This window comes from Oryctolagus cuniculus, chromosome 7 (genome assembly GCF_051225735.1).
Source record: "Oryctolagus cuniculus isolate XC-2025 breed Fujian yellow rabbit chromosome 7, ASM5122573v1, whole genome shotgun sequence".
Lineage (NCBI taxonomy): Eukaryota > Metazoa > Chordata > Mammalia > Lagomorpha > Leporidae > Oryctolagus > Oryctolagus cuniculus.
This window is the reverse complement of record NC_142873.1, coordinates 156,632,476-156,653,519: the sequence shown is the minus strand read 5'-3', so window position 1 is coordinate 156,653,519 and position 21,044 is coordinate 156,632,476. Positions and strand designations below refer to the sequence as shown.

Genomic DNA, 21,044 nt, shown 5'->3' with positions numbered 1-21,044 from the left:
ATCCCTTGGTCCCTGCTGACTCTGGAAGGTTCTCCCAGCACTGGGGCCATGCACTCTCCGTATTCCAGGGGAGAACGCACGTTCCCGGGGTGCAGACAGACAGGGCTGCCCGGTCAGCTCAGGGAGGGCCAGAAAACTGGAAGCACAGAAGAACGTGGAGACCCCTAGCAGGGCCGGGGGTGGGGTGGGGCGAGGCTTTGGGGTCCCAGTGGGATTCTGGGCCTGGAGAAGGCAGTCGGGATGCCCTGTGGATGAGGCTGCTGTGGTCCGGCCAAAGATAAGGACGATGAGGAGAGAGCAGGTGATGAGGACGCGATGGCAACTCGCACACACCCCACCCCAGCCAGCTTCCTTGACCATGCACCAGGCGTCTGGGCCCCGTGAACTGGCCGGAAGAAAGGTGTCCTGCGAAGATCCTGGTTGGTGTGGCTTCTGCGGATGACCCAGGGTGTCCCCTGGGCAAACAGGCTCTCTGTGGAAGTACAAGAAGCAATGTCCCATTGCATCATGGGGGAAACGAGTGTTGGGCTTTATACTTCATGTTTCTAGAACATTCCAAGGAGATCTTGGACTCTTAAGAGAAGCTTGGATCCTGTAGAAAAGTCCCAAGCTTGGACTTGCACAATTCTGCAATTTTGTCCTCCTTCAAGGGAAGTCTGCCAGCCAGGTCTTTCTGACATTCAGGTTCTTAAGCCACGTGGGGGATCCTCCGAGCCCCTCATCCGAGCGGGGTGTCCCACAATCATCTGTGGGGTGAATGTGGACCGTTTCCTCTCCCTGAGCGAGCCTAAGCTTCAGCAGCCTGAAAATGAAGAGAACGGCAATGAACTTCAGGTGTTCTGTGAAGGGGACCTGAGATCTTGGGGGGGAAGTACGATGGCTTTGCCCAGGGGGTGTTTGGTAAACAGAGACGCTGCTAACCACACTCTGCAGCGTCAGGTTCACGGAGCGGCTGCCCCAGACTTGAGCACTTCCGGCTTAACCCAGCTTTTGTGGAGGGCACTTAGAGGGAACTTAGAAACGTGATGAGGAGCCGGTGCCGTGGCTCACCAGGTTAATCCTCCACCTGCGGCGCTGGAATCCCATATAGGCCCCGGGTTCTAGTCCCAGTTGCTCCTCTTCCAGTCCAGCTCTCCGCTGTGGCCCGGGAGGGCAGTGGATGATGGCCCAAGTGCTTGGGCCCCTGCCACCCCCAAAGGAGACCTGGATAGAGTTCCAGGCTCCAGCCCTGGCCATTGCAGCCATGTGGGGAGTTAACCAGTAGATGGAAGATTACTTTCTGTTTCTCTCTCTCTCTCACTATGCCTTTCAAATAAATAAATACTTTTTAAAAATATGCAACGGGATTATGGTTATGCTACAGGACCCTGAAAACAGCTGGGCTGGTTGGTGCCCGGGGAACGTGCTCCCGTGGGAAGAGCCCTGACTCTAAAGCAGAGGTGTCCGTCACGTCGGGACCCCTGCACTGCTCTGCGTCTGTTTCTCTCCAGCACCCTTCCGCAAACGCCCGCGGCTTCCACCTCGGGGGCTCCGGCCTTGGGAGAATCTGACTCCCCGCATCCGGCTCTGAATTCTAACTCTCTGACCTCGGCCCCCGCTCACACTCTTGGTTTAATCTTCCCAGCCACGTTGCTGAGATTGTTGGGAGAAAACTCCAAGATGAGTTTGAGTTCGCGTCCTGGCATCCGCGACGAGTTACGAGACCAGACGCGACAGCGGGAGCAGAAGTGAGTATTTAAGGAGAGAAGCTCCTAGCTGTGCGGTGGAGGGCTGGGAGAATGTCTTTAACAGATTATCTCCTAGCAACAAAGGTTGTGGTTATAGATCAGTGCAGAGAGGATGGGACAGTCTTAATGGAGCCCTTTCTGGCTCCTTTTTTTTTTTTTTAAGATTTATTTATTTATTTGATATGTATTTGAAAGTCAGAGTTACACAGAGAGAGGAGAGGCAGAGAGAGAGAGAGAGAGAGAGAGAGAGAGAGAGAAAGAGAGAGAGAGGTCCTCCATCTGATGGTTCACTTCCCAACTGGCTGCAACGGCCAGAGCTGCGCCGATCAGAATCTGGCTCCTTTTTACTGAGACCTAGATCTTGTCCTCAAGACCTAGATTTTTGTTTTGTTTATTTGTCTTTATTTACTTGAGAGGCGGAGTTACAGAGAGGAGTCTTCCTTTCACTGGTTTACTTTCCAAATGGCCACAACGGCCAGAGCTGAGTTGATCCGAAGCCAGGAACAACTTCTGGGTCTCCCGTGAGGGTGCAGGGGCTCAAGGACTTGGGCCATCTTCCACTGCTTTCCCAGCCCATAGCAGGGAGCTGGATCAGAAGTGGAGCAGCCAGGACTTGAACTGGTGCCCATATGGGATGCCGGCACTGCAGGCAGCAGCTTTACCTGCTAGACCACAGAACCAGCTCCTTTATCTCCCTTTTTAATGCCTAAATGCCATCCAGACTAAAGTCCTTCAATCCTCAACACCTTGACCCCAGTCCCCCTGCCCCGGAAAAAACAAACAAACAAAACCCAAAAACATCTTTTCAGTTGTCTTGGGTCAAACACAGGGTCCCTTTAAGAACACCCATCCCCCATACACAGCCTCCTCCCCACCTTCTTCTTGTAATTCTGATCGGATTTCCAGCAAAGAAGCCTTGAGCTAAGACAGGATGATCAGCCACACCCTCAGTGGAAGGTAGGAGCTGTTTCCCCTGCTGTGTGAGGTTAAGGTAAAACTCAAGGGACCATGGAGAGAGCTCCGTTGTTTTCTTAGAGGATGGCACAATTGTCTTCTTAAAGCTGTTTTTAACTACAGAGCATTTTGATAATTTTGATCTAATGAGAGATTCCTTCCCAACCAGGTTTTTAGACTTATTACAGAGAGAGATCACAAGAGGGCGCGCCAGCCGCTGTCACTCCCCAAATGTCTGCAACAGCCCAGGCTGGGCCAACCCAAAGCCAGGAGCCAGGAATTCTATCCAGATCTCCCAAGTGGGTGGCAGGGGCCCAAGCACTTGGGCCATCAGCTGCTGCTGCATTAGGAGGGAACCGGATCAGAAGCAGAGCAGCTGGGGCTGGAACCCGTGAACCTATGGGATGCTGGCACCCAGGTGGAGGTGTGACCCATTGTGCCACAAGACCAGGCCCCATTTTATTGTTTTCTAGTGTCAGGAGCCAATTAACCCCTTCCTGTCTCACACACAGAACCACGAAGGTCCCTAATTCATAAAACTCAATCAGTGGTGGGGAGTGAAACTATGAACGTGTTCTTGCCTTTTATCCTATTTCTTCCCCGTTATGCATTCATATCCGAACCACTCAATCCGGAGAAAGCCAAATATCCGATCAGGATTAATGGGGCGGAGATTCAGGAATCTAATCTACTCTCATTTTCTGATTGGAGGAGGCAGCTGAAAGGGGAGGTTCTGATTGGATGTAGCAGGATTCGTGTACCGACAAGACGCCAAGGCCTCTTAACAGGAAGTGGTCTTTTATTATGCCAGCATAAGGCCCAGGTGGAATTTCTTATCCAAAATCCTGAGCCCCGCACAAAGAACGGTTTTCCCTTAAATGTGGTTTTAGCCTGTCTCCCTTGTCTCACCTGCGTGCCTGTGATTGGATGTTCTCATGTTACAGGTCGGCCACAGGACTGGCATGCGAAGGTAGTTCTTGAAGATACAAACTGTTTTACATGCATCCTGAGGTGCCTTCGGACTGGCAAGGGTTAACACGTTGCTCTGTACCAACAAGCAGAACCTGACCTGGTTCCCTGTAGGGGCTGCAGCTGGAACAGTCATGGGCCAGCAGGTGACAACCCATTTCGTTCCCAGGACAGGTGCCTCCCTTTTTCTTTTTCTGACCTGGGGAAGTTCCTACCACAGCCTTACTCATGTTAGTTAAAGAACACGAATGATTAAGAGACAGAGGCCTCTGCCACACGGACCCCGAAAGGGGAGGAGGGGTTAGGAACACCGAGAAGAACTTCCAAGGCGCCCAAGGAGGGACCCAGAGGCCTGGAGCCTGGAGCCGCAGCCGGGTCCTCGCTGGCCCCGTGCAGCCGCGTGCAGAGCTGGTGAGACGCGGACCTCTGTGGGGACCACGCGGGTGGCCAGGCGGGCTCAGTGGTGACACAGCGCGGCCATTTCGGGTGAGCCTCCATCTCTGGTGTCGCTGTGATGTCTCCTTTTCCTCTCTGATTTTCTTCTTGGGTCTCTCGGTCAAGCTAACATGACAGGTTGTCAATTTTGTTCACCTTTTGGGGGGAAACGACTCTGTTTCATTGATCTTTATTGGTTGCTGCTTCACTCTGGTCTTTGTTATTTCTTCTACTAAATCCGGGTTTGATTTGGCTTTGCTATTATAATCCCTTGAGTTGCATTGTTAGCTTGCTTATTTGAAGTCTTTCTGCTTTTTGGACGTAAGCACCACTGAAGTTCCCTGTTAGTACTGCTTTTGTTGTACCCCACAGGATTTACAGAACCTTTGGAACAGACGTGGAAAGCACTCTACAGGAGGGGGCTTGGATGATCTGTCCAGTGATGAGAGTGAGGTTATCAAAATCTAGCACATTATTGTTTTAGAGCCCATCCTTTTAGATTTCATGTTTGCTTTATATAATTGGGAACGCTGGCATTTATGCACATATAAAACGTTTATTTATTTGAGAAGCAGAGTTACAGATGGAGAAAGAGAGAGACAGAGAGAGAGAGGTCTGCCATCCGCTGGTTCACTCCCTAAATGGCCACAGTGGCCAGGGCTGAGCCAGTCCAAAGCCAGGAGCCAGGAGCTTCTTCTGGGTCTTTGACGCAGGTGCAGGGGCCCAAGCACCTGGGCCCATCTTCCACTGCTTTCTCAGGCCTTGAGCAGAGAGCTGGATTGGAAGAGGAAGATCTGGGACTCAAACTGGCACCCACATGATGCCGGCATCACAGGCAGAGGCGTAACCTGCGACATCACAGCACTGCTACTAGGCATTTATATTTATCATTCTTATTTCTTGTTGAATTGAACTCTGTATCACTATATAGTGAACTTTGTCTATTACAGCTTTAGTCTATTTTAATCTAAGCAATCTTTTAATTTTGGCCTTTAATCCATTTACATTCAAGATTATCATCTGTAATTTATTTTGAATTTATTTGAAAAGCAGAGACAGAAACAGATAGGGAGAGGCCTGCAAACACTGGTTCACTTCCCGAATGTCCTCAACAGCTGGGACTGGCCCAGGCCCAAAACTGGGGCTGGAACTGAATGAGGGCCTTTCATGTCAGTGGGCTGGGGGCCCACGTACTCGGGCCTGCCAGGGTATGCATCAGCAGGAAGTTGAATGGGAAATGGAGCCAGGACTCGAACCTGGGCACTCCAGTGTGGGATGTGGGCGTGGCAAGTGCCAAACGCTCACCTCAGGCTCAATGATAAGTAAACATTCCTGTCGTCCTGTTCATTCTTCTGGTTATTTTCTGTATCTATTCTTTATCTCTAGTTTGTGATTTGCTGATTTTCCATGCCAGACTTTGAGTCTTTCTCTTCTGTGCTGTGCTGTTGAGCCTTATCCTTGCATGTTTTTGAGGTGGAAGTTATCTTTCGCTTCCAATGGCGGTCTGCCCTTAGGCATTTGTTGTACAGCCAGTCTGATGGTGATGAATTGATTCAGTGTTTGCTTATCATAAAAAGTCTTTATCTCTCATTTCTAAAGGATAGCTTTTTTAAAAAAGATCTTTTAAATTTATTTGAAAAAACAGTTAAAGAGAGAGGTAGAGACAAAGAGAGGTCTTCCATCTGCTGGTTCACTCCCCAAATGGCTGCAATAGGCCCAGCTGTGCCGATCTGAAGCCAGGAGCCAGGTGCTTCTTTGGGGTCTCCCATGCAAGTGCAGGGGCCCAAGCACTTGGGTCATCTTCCACTGCTTTCCCAGGCCATAGCAGAATTCCTGATTGGAAGTGGAGCGGCGGGGACTCCCGAACCGGTTCCCATATGGGATGCTGGCGCTTCAGGCTGGGCTTTTAACACACTGTGCCACAGCGCCGGCAAGAATAGTTTTGAAGATATAGTATTGTTGGCTTTTTGTAAGTCTGTAAGGACAGAGTTACCCCGGTAGATTCCAGGTCAGTACAGCCTAGTAGCCCGAAGTGGTGCATGTGCCTACGTGTAAGGGATGTGTGTGGGAATCTACATCCCCGGGTGTTCTCAGGACTCTCCTAATGCTCTGTGATAGTAATGTACGGCTTTTCAGGATTCTCATTAACATTTTGAGAAGACAACAAGTGACACCAATTTGGAGGCATCTGCGTAAGTTTCCTGGCCGTGTCACTTGTTGGAGAGGAGAATGTAGACTCTGTTGGGACACGTGGCATCCCCAGTCCCTTTGTTCGAGGGCCTTGAGTGGGGATCAGAAATTTTTCTCCAAGACTGGGGATTTGCATACAGGGTGTGGGACTAGGAGTCTGTGGAGCAGTCGTTGCAAATGGAGGGGCAGTGGCCACCACGCTCGTGCTGGGCCAAGTGGGAGAGACAGGACTTTGGGTCACCAAGCTGAGATGGGAATGGGCATGGACTAAGGACTCCTCTTCCACCGCTGGCAGAGGGGCAATGACGGGCTCCCGAGTGGGCTCCAGTCAGGAGAACGTGGGGAGCTCGGGCTCGCCTGAGGATGACTCTCCCGGCTGTTCTCTCCTGGTTAGTTTTCCCTGCAGATGCAGGTGCGCACCGGTCCCCGTGCAGACCTGGAGTTGGCAGAGCAGAGCAGGGCAGAGCAGAGGGGAACAGACCTGTGGAAGGCTGAGGGGCTGCTGTCCCTGGCCCTTGCTGGGAGACACACTGAGATCGTCAGGGCCTGGTGCAGGCCTGCCCCTCGCCTGCCTCCCTGAGGGGCCCTGATGGAGACCCCCTGCTTATGGACCTGAATGACTGCCTCGGATGGACTTACCCTGACTTACCCAGAAGGTTTCTCCCAGGTGAGGATGACCCGGGCAGCCTGGCAAGGAGCGCCCCTAGCGTCCAGCGCAGAGATGGGTCAGGGGAGTGGAGGGTCACACAGTGAGCCAGGGGCCTCTGCTGGAGCCAGTGAGAAGCTCAGCGGGGCCTTGACAACACTGCCGAGTCTAGGAGGTGACCCTGTGGCTGTGCAGGATTTCCTGTGACAGCTGAGCGACAGCTGGCGTTTACCTGCCTGCTCTCCCAGGTGCTTCCAGGTACTCGTAGAAGTGGGGTCCCAGCCAGGCAACAGGGGGACAGGGCAGGGGAAGGGGCGGGAGGCGGGCAAGGAGGCAGCTGTGCAGCATGTGACGTCAGCTCTCTGCTGGGCAGGTCACTCTTGGTCTAAGTTCTGACTCCTCCCTGTGTAGTGCACAGGTGGTGGAAGCTTCAAGTGCAGGACTTCGGGATGTCCATCATGACTTCTAGAACGTGTGGTGTGCAGGCGCGGTCTGTTCCTACTCAGCAAAGGCCAAGGGTCCGAGGGAAGCAGTGCAGGATGGGCCAAGGACAAGGGCTCGGCTGCCCTTGAAGGTGGTTGTAGACCTGGGCTTCGAGGGTAAACCCTGGACAGACTCCTCCCTGCCTGTCTCTGTGGAGCAGCAGAGGACAGGTTTCCTGCGCGTGGTTTGGAAGAGGCTGAGATTTGCACAGTGCCCATCGGAAGGATCTGGAAGGTCCTGGGCCTGGTGGAGCTGGGCTCTGTCTAGGAGGTGCAGGTGCATTGCCCCCTGGGAACGGTCCCCTCTGGCCAGGTTTGCACCTTCCCTGGGCCAAGGAGAAGCATTCATACACCGCTTCTCTCCCACATCTGCGTGTCTGCCTCCTCTTCCCCGAAGAAGAGTAAAATCTTTTTTTTTAAGTTAAAAAAACTTTTTTTTAAAGATTTTACTTCTTTTATTTGAGATGTAGTGTTACAGACATTGAGAGGGAGAGACATAGAGAAAGGTCTTCCATCCGCTGGTTCACTCCAAAAATGGCTGCAATGGCCAGAGCTGCAGTGATCTGAAGCCAGGAGTTTCCTCACGGTCTCCCAGGCAGGTGCAGGGGACTAAGGCCTTGGGCCATCTTCTGCTTTCCCAGGCCACAGCAGAGAGCTGGATTGGAAGAGGAGCAGCCGGGACTAGAACCGGTGCCCATATAGAATGCTGGCACCGCGGGCAGAAGATTAACCTAGTGCACAACGGCACGGACCCCGAAGAAAAATATTGCGGCTGAGTTCACCTCTCAGTTCCGCAAGCTGGACCGCCTTTGAGAGCTGTACATGGACTCATGCTCAGGTAAGGAGAGCTGGTGAGGTACTTATGAGGACTGTACTAAAGACTTCCAGGACCAGAGGCAACGCCTTGGGTATCTCCTGCCTGCAGCTGCTGGTGCTGCTACCATGGCGTAAACACCAGAACCTTACAGGAGTAGTGGTAAAGTGAGGTCTCCCAGAAACATCAGGCTAAGGAGGGGTGGAGGATGCAGAAGGAGATGCTGTGCTGGAGTAGTGGTAAAGTGAGGTCTCCCAGAAACATCAGGCTAAGGAGGGGTGGAGGATGCAGAAGGAGATGCTGTGCTGGGGAGGGGAGCGTCTGCTCTGGTGGGGGGGGGGCTTGTGAAGTCTTCACTAGGAAATGCATTCAGGCTGAGGTGCTGGCAAGTGAAGAGGGCATTGAGGGAGGGACCGCAAGAAACGCGATTCAAAATACTCAGCACCTGTGTGAGAGGACGGGCCTGTGGCTGGCTCCCGCCCCCCAGTGGGGCAGTTAACGTGTGGGACATCATGATTCTGGAGAGAAAGACTGTGAAGTGTGGCCGATGGTTCTGTGACCAGCAATGGGAGTGAGCCCTTCCGGCTGGTAACCCCAGTTGATGCCGCTCCATCCTGCCTGGGTTTGTCTTTCATTCCTGTCGCCCACTAGCCAGGTCTCACCCAAAGAGGTGGTGCTCTGCTCAGCAGGTTAGGAAAGGAGCTTCAGAGAGTTTACGAAGTGGACCTTTGACCCTCACACAACCTAAAGGGGGCTGACCTGCAGGACCAGCATCCTGGGTGTTAGTGTTCTTGGAGGTCAGAGGGTCTTGGGCTTTGGGGCCGGGATCAGAGAGCTGTCTCCCACCCTGACATCATCCTCCAGGACCACCCATCCCAGAGCTGACACTTATCTGTCCTCAGGTGCCTGAGCGCCCCGTTGGAGGCTCTGTCCATAACCAACTGTGTCCTCTCAGAGTAGATTTCGTGCACTTGTCCCAGTGCCTGATATCCATGAGCTGAAACACCTGCACCTGAGCCGTGTCCCGCTGACCAGCCTCCGTCCCGAGACCCTCCAAGTGCTGCTGGAGACCGTGGCAGCCACCCTCAGGACCCTGGACTTCCTGGACTGTGAGATCACCGACTCCCAGCTCGATGCCCTCCTGCCTGCCCTGAGCCGCTGCTCCCAGCTCACCAAGCTCAGCTGCCTGGGAATGACCTCTCCATGGCTGCGCTGGAGAACCTGCTGCCCCACACCGCACAGTTGGACAAGTTGCCCCCGGAGCTTTATCCGGCCCTCCAGAGATCCACGGCACCCCGAGCGCTGCCCACCGATGGAGGCTCCACCAACTCCCCACTGAGCTAAGTATGACTCTACAGTTGTTGGAGCACTCCAAGAAAGTCTGATGTAGCACCATGGCCTGTGCTGATTGTAGCAACCAGGCCACGGATAGCATGGAGCCCCTCAGTGCCCCTCTGTGCCCCTGTCTAGTTTGATGTGTGTATCAGAGCCTTCCTCCTGGGCACTAGGAGGTGGGCGCATCATAGCGGGACAGGAATCCACTGAGTGTGAGCAGGAAAAGGATTGATCCAGCAGGGGGAGCTTTGGACGAGGACGAGCTGTCTGGGAGTCCAGGCCTTTAGAGCTGGACAGAGGGACCCGAGTGTGCAGAGTGGGATTGGGAGGGAGTTGTGCCTGAGTGCTTGGCTATAAAGACGTGGCAGAAGTAAAGGGAATCTCGGCGTGACCTTACGTCCGTGGCCGGTGCACCTGGTTGCTCAGTGTCATCCTCAGAACTTGCCAGTGGCTGAGGGAAAAGTGGGACTGAGGTGTCTCAGCAGTGAGGCTTGGACCCAGGAGCTCTGGGGGACGACATACAATGGGGCCACTGTGACCATTCCTCCCATTCTGCACTTGTCTCTGGGCTTATTTCTGTGGCTGTTGAGTGAGTTAATACATACAGGACTGAGGCCGCTGCTGTGGCTTAGTGGCACCGGCATCCCACGTGGATGCCAGGTGAAGTCCCTTCGACTCCACTTCCATCCAGCTCCCTGCTAATACCTGGTAAAGCAGCCGAAGAGGGGCCAAGTGATTGGGCCCCTGCTCCCATGGGGGAGACCCAGATGAAGCTCTTGGCTTTGCCCTGGAAACAGTGTCAGCCATTGTGGCCCTTTGGGGAGTGAACCTGCGGATAGAAGATGTCTTTCTCTCAGAAACTCTGCCTTTCAAAAAAATAAAGAAAGAAAGAAAGAAATACATCTTTTAAGAAATGTTTAAAAAATACACATAGATCTGTCAACCTCAAATGTGCATCAGAGCCCAACTCTTCAAAGTCAAGTTTAATATTCTTGTTTCTCTTAGAGCATATAAATCTTTCGTCTTTTACCAAAGTCAAGTTTATTCAGGAATATTCGGGGATTACAATGCGGGGCACTTAGGCTTGTCAAGGGAACTTCAAGGAGTATAAGGAGACCAGGAAATGAGACAGGACACACATTTCTTTCTTTCTTTTATATTTATAAGGTTTATTTATTTATTTGAAAGTCAGAGTTACACAGAAAGAGAAAAGAGGCAGAGAGAGAGAGAGAGAGAGAGAGAGAGGTCCTCCATCCGCTGGTTCACTCCCCAAATGGCTGCAATGGCCAGAGCGGTGCCCATCCCAAGCCAGGAGCCAGGAGCTTCCCCAGGTCTCCCAGGAGGACACACATTTCTGGGGAGCCACGTCCTTGAGTTCTCCCAACCTTGTGATCACCACCTGTGCACGAAAGGACCGGATGGTGGGTCAGAAGACGTCTTCCTTTGTTTCATCTGACTCCTGCCTTCTCCTCTCAGTGCAGGGAGTCCCGAAGGTGAGCCCTTCTCTGCTGTGTCTGTGACTTCATTCTGGGAGGCCACGTGCTTGGCTTCAACCAGCTCTGTGTCTGTATCATTCATTTACCCATAGTGTCAACCAGATAGTTTGAAAGAGAACACTTCTAATTTTTCTCTCACTTAAATATAGCCAGTTTGAATAGAATGCAAAAAACGTTGCACCATGTGCTGTGGCATGGCCAGTTAAGCCTCCACCTGCAAGGTCGGCATCCCCTGTGGGCCCTGGTTCAAGTCCCTGCTGTTCTACTTCTGATTGAGCTCCCTGCTAATGTACATAGGAAAGCAGCAGAGGATGGCCCAAGTGTTTGTGCCCCTGCCACTCAGAGGGATGAGACCTGGACACAGCTCCTGGCTCCTGGCTCCTGGCCTTGGCCTTGGCCTGGGCCAGCCTTAGCCACTGGGTCATTTGGGGGTGAGCTGGAGGGATGGAACCCTGGGGCAGGGTTAGAAGGCGTGGAAGGACCTTGGGTGAATTCTGGGAATTCCATTCCTCTGGGGCATTATGGACCCCTCCCGCTCCCTCCTGGACAAGGCGGGGGAGCCAGGCCAAATAGGACCCTTGCTGCACACAGGGGTCACAAATGAGGGGACAAGGAGAAGTAGGGAATGTCAAGGAGACCAGCCCTGCTGGGCCACAGGTTCCCAGCCCATGGGCCCCTCTTCTGAAAGAGGGAGCTTTGTTGCAAATAAACTCACTTTCACCTTTGCACTCTCTCTTCTACTTTTCTTTTTATTTATTTTTTAAAGATTTATTTATTTGAAAGTCATAGTTACACAGAGAGAGGCAGAGAGAGAGAGAGAGTGGGAGAGAAAGAGAGATAGAGATAGAGAAAGAGGTCTCATATTCACTAATTCACTCCCCAATGGCCACAAGGGCCAGAGCTGTGCCAATCTGAAGCCAGGAACCAGGAGCTTCTTCTGGGTCTCCAAGGACTTGGATCATCTTCCACTGCTTTCCCAGGCCATAACAGAGAGCTGGATCGGAAGTGGAGCAACTGGGACTCCCGAACTGTTTCCCATATGGGATGCTGGCACTTCAGGCTGGGCTTTTAACCCACTGTGCCACAGCACCGGCAAGGATAGCTTTGAAGGTATAGTATTGTTGCCTTTTTGTAAGTCTGTAAGGACAGAGTTACCCCGGTAGATTCCAGGTCGGTACAGCCTAGTAGCCCGAAGTGGTGCATGTGCCTACGTGTAAGGGATGTGCGTGGGAATCCACATCCCCGGGTGTTCTCACGACTCTCCAAATGCTCTGTGACAGTAATGTAGGGCTTTTCAGGATTCTCATTAACATTTTCTAGAAGAAAACAAATGACATCATTTTAGGGGCATCTGCGTAAAGTTTCCTGGCCGTGTCACTTGTTGGAGAGGAGAATGTAGACTCTGTTGGGACACGTGGCACCCCCAGTCCCTTTGTTCGAGGGCCTTGAGTGGGGATCAGAAATTTTTCTCCAAGACTGGGGATTTGCATGCAGGGTGTGGGACTCGGAGTCTGTGGAGCAGTCATTGCAAATGGAGGGGCAGTGGCCACCACGCTCGTGTTGGGGCTAGTGGGAGAGACAGGACTTTGGGTCACCAAGCTGAGATGGGAATGGGCATGGACTAAGGACTCCTCTTCCACCGCTGGCAGAGGGGCAATGACGGGCTCCCGAGTGGGCTCCGAGTCAGGAGAACGTGGGGAGCTCGGGCTCGCCTGAGGATGACTCTCCCGGCTGTTCTCTCCTGGTTAGTTTTCCCTGCAGATGCAGGTGAGCACCGGTCCCCGTGCAGACCTGGAGTTGGCAGAGCAGAGCAGAGCAGAGGGGAACAGACCTGCGGAAGGCTGAGGGGCTGCTGTCCCTGGCCCTTGCTGGGAGACACACTGAGATCGTCAGGGCCTGGTGCAGGCCTGCCCCTCGCCTGCCTCCCTGAGGGGCCCTGATGGAGACCCCCTGCTTATGGACCTGAATGACTGCCTCGGATGGACTTACCCTGAGTTACCCAGAAGGGTTCTCCCAGGTGAGGATGACCTGGGCAGCCTGGCAAGGAGCGCCCCTAGCGTCCAGCGCAGAGATGGGTCAGGGGAGTGGAGGGTCACACAGTGAGCCAGGGGCCTCTGCTGGAGCCAGTGAGAAGCTCAGCAGGGCCTTGACAACACCGCCGAGTCTAGGAGGTGACCCTGTGGCTGTGCAGGATTTCCTGTGACAGCTGAGCGACAGCTGGCGTTTACCTGCCTGCTCTCCCAGGTGCTTCCAGGTACTCGTAGAAGTGGGGTCCCAGCCAGGCAACAGGGGACAGGGCAGGGGAAGGGGCGGGAGGCGGGCAAGGAGGCAGCTGTGCAGGATGTGACGTCAGCTCTCTGCTGGGCAGGTCACTCTTGGTCTAAGTTCTGAGACTCCTCCCTGTGTAGTGCACAGGTGGTGGAAGCTTCAAGTGCAGGACTTCCGGGATGTCCATCATGACTTCTAGAACGTCTGGTGTGCAGGTGCGGTCTGTTCCTACTCAGCAAAGGCCAAGAGTCCGAGGGAAGCAGTGCAGGATGGGCCAAGGACAAGGGCTTGGCTGCCCTTGAAGGTGGTTGTAGACCTGGGCTTCGAGGGTAAACCCTGGACAGACTCCTCCCTGCCTGTCTCTGTGGAGCAGCAGAGGACAGGTTTCCTGCGCGTGGTCTGGAAGAGGCTGAAGATTTGCACAGTTCCCATCGGAAGGATCTGGAAGGTCCTGGGCCTGGTGGAGCTGGCTCTGTCTAGGAGGGGCAGGTGCATTGCCCCTGGGAACGGTCCCCTCTGGCCAGGTTTGCTCCTTCGCTGGGCCAAGAGAAGCGTTCATACACCGCTTCTCTCCCACATCTGCTGTCTGCCTCCTGTTCCCCGAAGAAGGAAAATCTTTTTTTTTTTTAATTAAAAAAAAATTTTTTTTTTACATTTTATTTTTTTATTTGCGAGGTAGAGTTACAGACAGTGAGCGGGAGAGACATAGAGAAAGCTCTTGTGTCTTCTAGCTCATTCCCCAAATGGCTGCAATGGCCGGAGCTACAAGCTTCCTCCTGGTCTCCCACGCAGGTGCAGGGGCCCAAGGCCTTGGGCCATCTTCTGCTTTCCCAGGCCATAGCATAGAGCTGGATTGGAAGAGGAGCAGCTGGTACTAGCACAGGTGCCCATGCAGGATGCCCGTTTGCAGGCAGAGGATTAACCTAGTGCACCACCACGCCGGCCCCAGAAGGAAAATCTTGCTCTGAGTTCAGCTCTCAGTCCGGCTGCTGGACCACCTGGAGAGCTGTACATGGACTCTGTCCCCTTCCTCGAAGGCCACCTGCATCAGGTGCTCAGGTAAGCAGAGCTGGTGAGGTACTTACGAGGACTGTACTAAGACTGCCAGGACCACAGGCAACGCCTTGGGTATCTCCTGCCTGCAGTTGCTGGTGCTGCTACCATGGTGTAAACACCAGAACCTAACAGGAGATCTAGTAGGCACTCAGTGGTAAAGTGAGGTCTCCCAGAAACATCAGGCTAAGGGGGGGTGGAGGATGCAGAAGGAGATGCTGTGCTGGGGAGGGGAGCGTCAGCTCTGGTGGGGGGGCTTGTGAAGTCTTCACTAGGAAATGCATTCAGGCTGAGGCGCTGGCAAGTGAAGAGGGCATTGAGGGAGGGACCGCAAGAAACGCGATTCAAAATACTCAGCACCTGTGTGAGAGGACGGGGCCTGTGGCTGGCTCCCCCACCCCAGTGGGGCAGTTAACGTGTGGGACATCATGATTCTGGAGAGAAGACTGTGAAGTGTGGCTGATCGTTAGTGACCAGCGATGGGAGTGAGCCCTTCTGGCTGGTAACCCCAGTTGATGCCGCCCCATCCTGCCTGGGTTTGTCTTTTATTCCTGTCGCCCACTAGGCAGGTCTCACCCAAAGAGGTGGTGCTCTGCTCAGCAGGTTAGGAAAGGAGCTTCAGAGAGTTTACCAAGTGGACCTTTGACCCTCACACAACCTACAGGGGGCTGACCTGCAGGACAAGCATCCTGGGTGTTAGTGTGCTTGGAGGTCAGAGGGATCCTGGGCTTTGGGGCCAGGAACAGAGAGCTGTCTCCCACCCAGATGTCATCCTCCAGGACCACCCATCGTAGAGCTGACACTTATCTGTCCTCAGGTGCCTGAGCGCCCCCTTGGAGGCTCTGTCCATAACCAACTGCGTCCTCTCAGAAGCGGATCTCGTGCACTTGTCCCAGTGCCCGACATCCATGAGCTGAAACACCTGCACCTGAGCTGCGACCCGCTGACCAGCCTCCGTCTCGAGCCCCTCCGAGTGCTGCTGGAGACCGTGGCAGCCACCCTCAGGACCCTGGACTTCCTGGACTGTGAGATCACCGACTCCCAGCTCGATGCCCTCCTGCCTGCCCTGAGCCGCTGCTCCCAGCTCACCAAGCTCAGCTGCCTGGGAATGACCTCTCCATGGCTGGCTGGAGAACCTGCTGCGCCACACTGCACAGTTGCACAAGTTGCCCCCAGAGCTTTATCCGGCCCTCCAGAGATCCACGGCACCCCGAGCACTGCCCACCGATGGAGGCTCCACCAACTCCCCACTGAGCTAAGTACGACTCTACAGTTGTTGGAGCACTCCAAGAAAGTCTGATGTAGCACCATGCCCTGTGCTGATTGTAGCAACCAGGCCACGTATAGCATGGAGCCCATCTGTGCCACTCTGTGCCCCTGTCTAGTTTGATGTGTGTATCAGATCCTTCCTCCTGGGCACTAGGAGGTGGGCGCATCATAGCGGGACAGGAATCCACTGTCTGAGAGTGAGCAGGAAAAGGACTGATCCAGCAGGGGGAGCTTTGGACGAGGACGAGCTGTCTGGGAGTCCAGGCCTTTAGAGCTGGACAGAGGGACCCGAGTGTGCAGAGTGGGACTGGGAGGGAGTTGTGCCTGGGTGCTTGGCGATAAAGACGTGGCAGAAGTAAAGGGAATGTCGGCGTGACCTTACGTCCGTGGTCGGTGCACCTGGTTGCTCAGTGTCAGCCTCAGAACTTGCCAGTGGCTGAGGGAAAAGCGGGACTGAGGTGTCTCAGCAGTGAGGCTTGGACCCAGGAGCTCTGGGGGAGGACATGCAATGGGGCCGCTGTGACCATTCCTCCCATTCTGCACTTGTCTCTGGGCTTATTTCTGTGGCTGTTGAGTGAGTTAATACATACAGGACTGAGGCCGCTTCTGTGGCTTAGTGGCACTGGCATCCCACCTGGGTGCCAGGTGATCCCACCTGCTCCACTTCCATCCAGCTGCCTGCTGATGGCCTGGGAATGCAGCAGAAGATGTGCCAAGTGATTGTGCCCCTGGCACTCAGAGGGATGAGACCTGGACACAGCTCCTGGCTCCTGGCCTTGGCCTGGCCCAGCCCTAGCCACTGGGTCCACGTGGGGGTGAGCTGGAGGGAAGGAACCCTGGGGCAGGGTTGGAAGGCGTGGAGAGACCTTGGGTGAATTCTGGGAATTCCATTCCTCTGGGGCATTATGGACCCCTCCCGCTCCCTCCTGGACAAGGCGGGGAGCCAGCCCAATAGGACCCCTGCTGCACACAGGGGTCACAGAAGAGGGGACAGGAGAAGGAGGCAATGTCAAGGAGACCAGCCCTGCCAGGCCACAGATTCCCAGCCCAGGGGCCCCTCTTCTGAAAGAGGGAGTTTTGTTGCAAATAAACTCGCTTTCACCTTTGCACTCTCTCTTCTACTTTTCTCTTTATATACTGTTTAAAGATTTATTATTTGAAAGTCAGAGTTACACTGACAGAGGAGAGGCAGAGAGAGAGAGAGAGAGAGAAAGTTCTTCCATCCACTGAATCCCTCCCCAGTTGTCTGCGTGGGCCAGAGCTGCGCCAATCTGAAGCCAGGAGCTAGGAGCTTTTTCGGGGTCTCCATGCAGGTGAAGAGGTCTAAACACCTGGGCCATCTTCCACTGCTTTCCCAGGGCCATAACAGAGAGCTGGATCGGAAGTGGAGTGGCTGGGTTTCGAACCGATGCCCATATGGGATGCTGGTTTTCAGGCTGGGATTTTAACCCACTGTGCCACAGCGCCGGCAAGAATAGTTTTGAAGGTATAGTATTGTTGGCTTTTTGTAAGGCTGTAAGGGCAGGGTTACCCCGTTAGATTCCAGGTCGGTATAGCCTAGTAGCCCAAAGTGGTGCATGTGCCTACGTGTAAGGGATGTATGTGGGAATCCACATCCCCGGGTGTTTCTCAGGACTCTCCAAATGCTCTGTGATAGTAATGTACGGCTTTTCTAGCTTCTCATTAAAAAAATTTTTTTTTGACAGGCAGAGTGGATAGCGGGAGAGAGAGAGAGACAGAGAGAAAGGTCTTCCTTTTTGCCAATGGTTCACCCTCCAATGGCTACCACTGCCAGCGCGCTGCGGCTGGCACACTGGGCTGATCCGATGGCAGGAGCCAGGTGTTTCTCCTGGTCTCCCATGGGGGGCAGGGCCCAAGCACTTGGGCCATCCTCCACTGCACTCCCTGGCCACAGCAGACAGCTGGCCTGGAAGAGGGGCAACCAGGACAGAATCCGGTGCCCCCACCGGTAGTAGAACCCAGGGTGCTGGCGCCGCAAGGCGGAGGATTAGCTTAGTGAGCCGCGGCACTGGCTCTCATTAAAATTTTGAGAAGACAACAAGTGACACCAATTTGGGGGCATCTGTGTAAAGTTTCCTGGCCGTGTCACTTGTTGGAGAGGAGAATGTAGACTCTGTGGGACCCGTGGCACCCCCAGTCCCTTCGTCTGAGGGCCTTGAGTGGGGATCAGAAATTTTTCTCCAAGACTGGGGATTTGCATACAGGGTGTTGGGACTAGGAGTCTGTGGAGCAGTCATTGCAAATGGAGGGGCAGTGGCCACCACGCTCGTGCTGGGGCTAAGTGGGAGAGACAGGACTCTGGGTCACCAAGCTGAGATGGGAATGGGCATGGACTAAGCACTCCTCTTCCACCGCTGGCAGAGGGGCAATGACGGGCTCCCGAGTGGGCTCCGAGTCGGGAGAACGTGGGGAGCTCAGGCTCGCCTGAGGATGACTCTCCCGGCTGTTCTCTCCTGGTGAGTTTTCCCTGCAGATGCAGGTGAGCACCGGTCCCCGTGCAGACCTGGAGTTGGCAGAGCAGAGCAGAGCAGAGCAGAGGGGAACAGACCTGCGGAAGGCTGAGGGGCTGCTGTCCCTGGCCCTCGCTGGGAGACACACTGAGATCGTCAGGGCCTGGTGCAGGCCTGCCCCTCGCCTGCCTCCCTGAGGGGCCCTGATGGAGACCCCCTGCTTATCGACATTAGTGACTGCCTCAGATGGACTTACCCAAACTTATCCAGAAGGTTTCTCCCAGGTGAGGATGACCTGGGCAGCCTGGCAAGGAGCGCCCCTAGCGTCCAGCGCAGAGATGGGTCAGGGGAGTGGAGGGTCACACAGTGAGCCAGGGGCCTCTGCTGGAGCCAGTGAGAAGCTCAGCGGGGCCTTGACAACACCACCGAGTCTAGGAGGTGACCCTGTGGCTGTGCAGGATTTCCTGTGACAGCTGAGCGACAGCTGGCGTTTACCTGCCTGCTCTCCCAGGTGCTTCCAGGTACTCGTAGAAGTGGGGTCCCAGCCAGGCAACAGGGGGACAGGGCAGGGGAAGGGGCGGGAAGTGGGCAAGGAGGCAGCTGTGCAGGATGTGACGTCAGCTCTCTGCTGGGCAGGTCACTCTTGGCCTAAGTTCTGAGACTCCTCCCTGTGTAGTGCACAGGTGGTGGAAGCTTCAAGTGCAGGACTTCCGGGATGCCCATCATGACTTCTAGAACGTGTGGTGTGCAGGAGCGGTCTGTTCCTACTCAGCAAAGGCCAAGGGTCCGAGGGAAGCAGGGCAGGATGGGCCAAGGACAAGGGCTCGCTGCCCTTGAAGGTGGTTATAGACCTGGGCTTCGAGGGTAAACCTGGACAGACTCCTCCCTGCCTGTCTCTGTGGAGCAGCAGAGGACAGGTTTCCTGCGCGTGGTCTGGAAGAGGCTGAGATTTGCACAGTGCCCATCGGAAGGATCTGGAAGGTCCTGGGCCTGGTGGAGCTAGGCTCTGTCTAGGAGGGGCAGGTGCATTGCCCCTGGGAACGGTCCCCTCTGGCCAGGTTTGCTCCTTCCCTGGGCCAAGGAGAAGCGTTTATACACCGCTGCTCTCCCACATTTGAGTGTCTGCGTCCTCTTCCCTGAAGAAGAAGGAAAATAATTTTTTTAAAAAAATTTTTAAACATTTTACTTCTTTTATTTGCGAGGTAGAGTTACAGACAGTGAGAGGGAGAGACATAGAGAGGTCCTCCATCCGCTGGTTCACTCCCCAAATGGCTGCAATGGCCAGAGCGGTGCCCATCCAAAGCCAGGAGCCAGGAGCTTCCCCAGGTCTCCCAGGAGGACACACATTTCTGGGGAGCCACGTCCTTGAGTTCTCCCAACCTTGTGATCACCACCTGTGCACGAAGGGACCGGATGGTGTGTCAGAAGACGTTTTGCTTTGTTTCATGTGACTGCTGCCTTCTCCTCTCAGTGCAGGGAGTCCCGAAGGTGAGCCCTTCTCTGCTGTGTCTGTGTCACTTCATTCTGGGAGGCCACATTCTTGGGTTCAACTGGCTCTGTGTATGTATCCTTCATCTTTCCATAGTGTCAACGAGGTAGTTTGAGAAGAGAACACTTCTAATTTTTCTCTCACTTAAATATAGCCAGTTTGACTAGAATGCAAAGAACGTTGCCCCATGTGCTGTGGCATGGCCAGTTAGCCCCCACCTGGGATGTCGGCTTTCCCTGTGGGCTCTGGTTCAAGTCCCAGCTGTTCCACTTCTGATTCAGCTGCCTGCTAATGTACATAGAAAAGCAGCAGAGGATCACCCCAGTGTTTGTGCCCCTGCCAGTCAGAGGGATGAGACCTGGACACAGCTCCTGGCTCCTGGCCTTGGCCTGGCCCAGCCCTAGCCACAGGGTCCATTTGGGGGGTGAGCTGGAGGGAAGGAACCCTGGGGCAGGGTTGGAAGGCGTGGAGGGACCTTGGGTGAATTCTGGGAATTCCATTCCTCTGGGGCATTATGGACTCCTCCCGCTTGTGGACAAGGCAGGGAAGCCCCTTGTGGACAAGGCGGGAGAGCCAGCCCTAATAGGACCCCTGTTGCACACAGTGGGTCACAGATGAGGGGACAAGGAGAATATACAATGTCACGGAGACCAGCCTTGCTGGGCCACAGGGTCCCAGACCAGGGGCCCCTTTTCTGAAAGAGGGAGTTTTGTTGCAAATAAACTTGCTTTCACCGTTGCACTCTCTCTTCTACTTTTCTCTTCATAGCGGGACAGGAATCCACTGAGAGTGAGCAGGAAAAGGATTGATCCAGCAGGGGGAGCTTTGGACGAGGACGAGCTGTCTGGGATTCTAGGCCTTTAGAGCTGGACAGAGGGACCCGAGTGTGCAGAGTGGGATTGGGAGGGAGTTGTGCCTGGGTGCTTGGCTATAAAGAAGGGGCAGAAGTAAAGGGAATCTCGGCGTGACCTTACGTCCGTGGTCGGTGCACCTGGTTGCTCAGTGTCAGCCTCAGAACTTGCCAGTGGCTGAGGGAAAAGCGGGACTGAGGTGTCTCATCAGTGAGGCTTGGACCCAGGAGCTCTGGGGGACGACACACAATGGGGCCGCTGTGACCATTCCTCCCATTCTGCACTTGTCTCTGGGCTATTTCTGTGGCTGTTGAGTGAGTTAATACATACAGGACTGAGGCCCCTGCTGTGGGTTAGTGGCACCGGCACCCATATGGGCGTCTGTTTAAGTCCCGCTACTCCGCTTCCATCCAGCTTCCTGCTAATGGCCTGGGAAAGCAGCCAAAGAGGGGCCAAGTGCTTGGGCCCCTGCTCCCGTGGGGGAGGCCCAGAGGAAGCTCTTGGCTTTGCCCTGGAAACAGTGTCAGCCATTGTGGCCCTTTGGGGAGTGAACCTGCTGTTAGAAGATCTCTCTGTAACTCTGCCTTCCCAATAA

The 21,044-nt window shown here is 54.4% G+C and overlaps 1 long non-coding RNA gene across 7 annotated transcripts; it reads left to right on the top strand.

The window, feature by feature from the left end:
* Positions 1–1,363: 1,363 nt before the first annotated feature.
* LOC149125836 (uncharacterized) lies at positions 1,364–16,827 on the top strand. Of its 7 annotated transcripts, none has more exons than XR_016210239.1 (7): positions 1,364–1,727; positions 3,626–4,136; positions 8,045–8,241; positions 9,120–9,561; positions 12,798–13,065; positions 14,109–14,375; positions 15,187–16,804. It is a non-coding gene; the product is annotated as an uncharacterized LOC149125836 (long non-coding RNA). The 7 variants fall into 7 exon arrangements; XR_016210238.1 differs by lacking the exon at positions 1,364–1,727 and adding an exon at positions 1,927–2,684; XR_016210240.1 differs by lacking the exon at positions 1,364–1,727 and having other exon boundaries at positions 2,716–4,061; positions 15,187–16,827.
* The last annotated feature ends 4,217 nt before the right edge of the window (positions 16,828–21,044 follow it).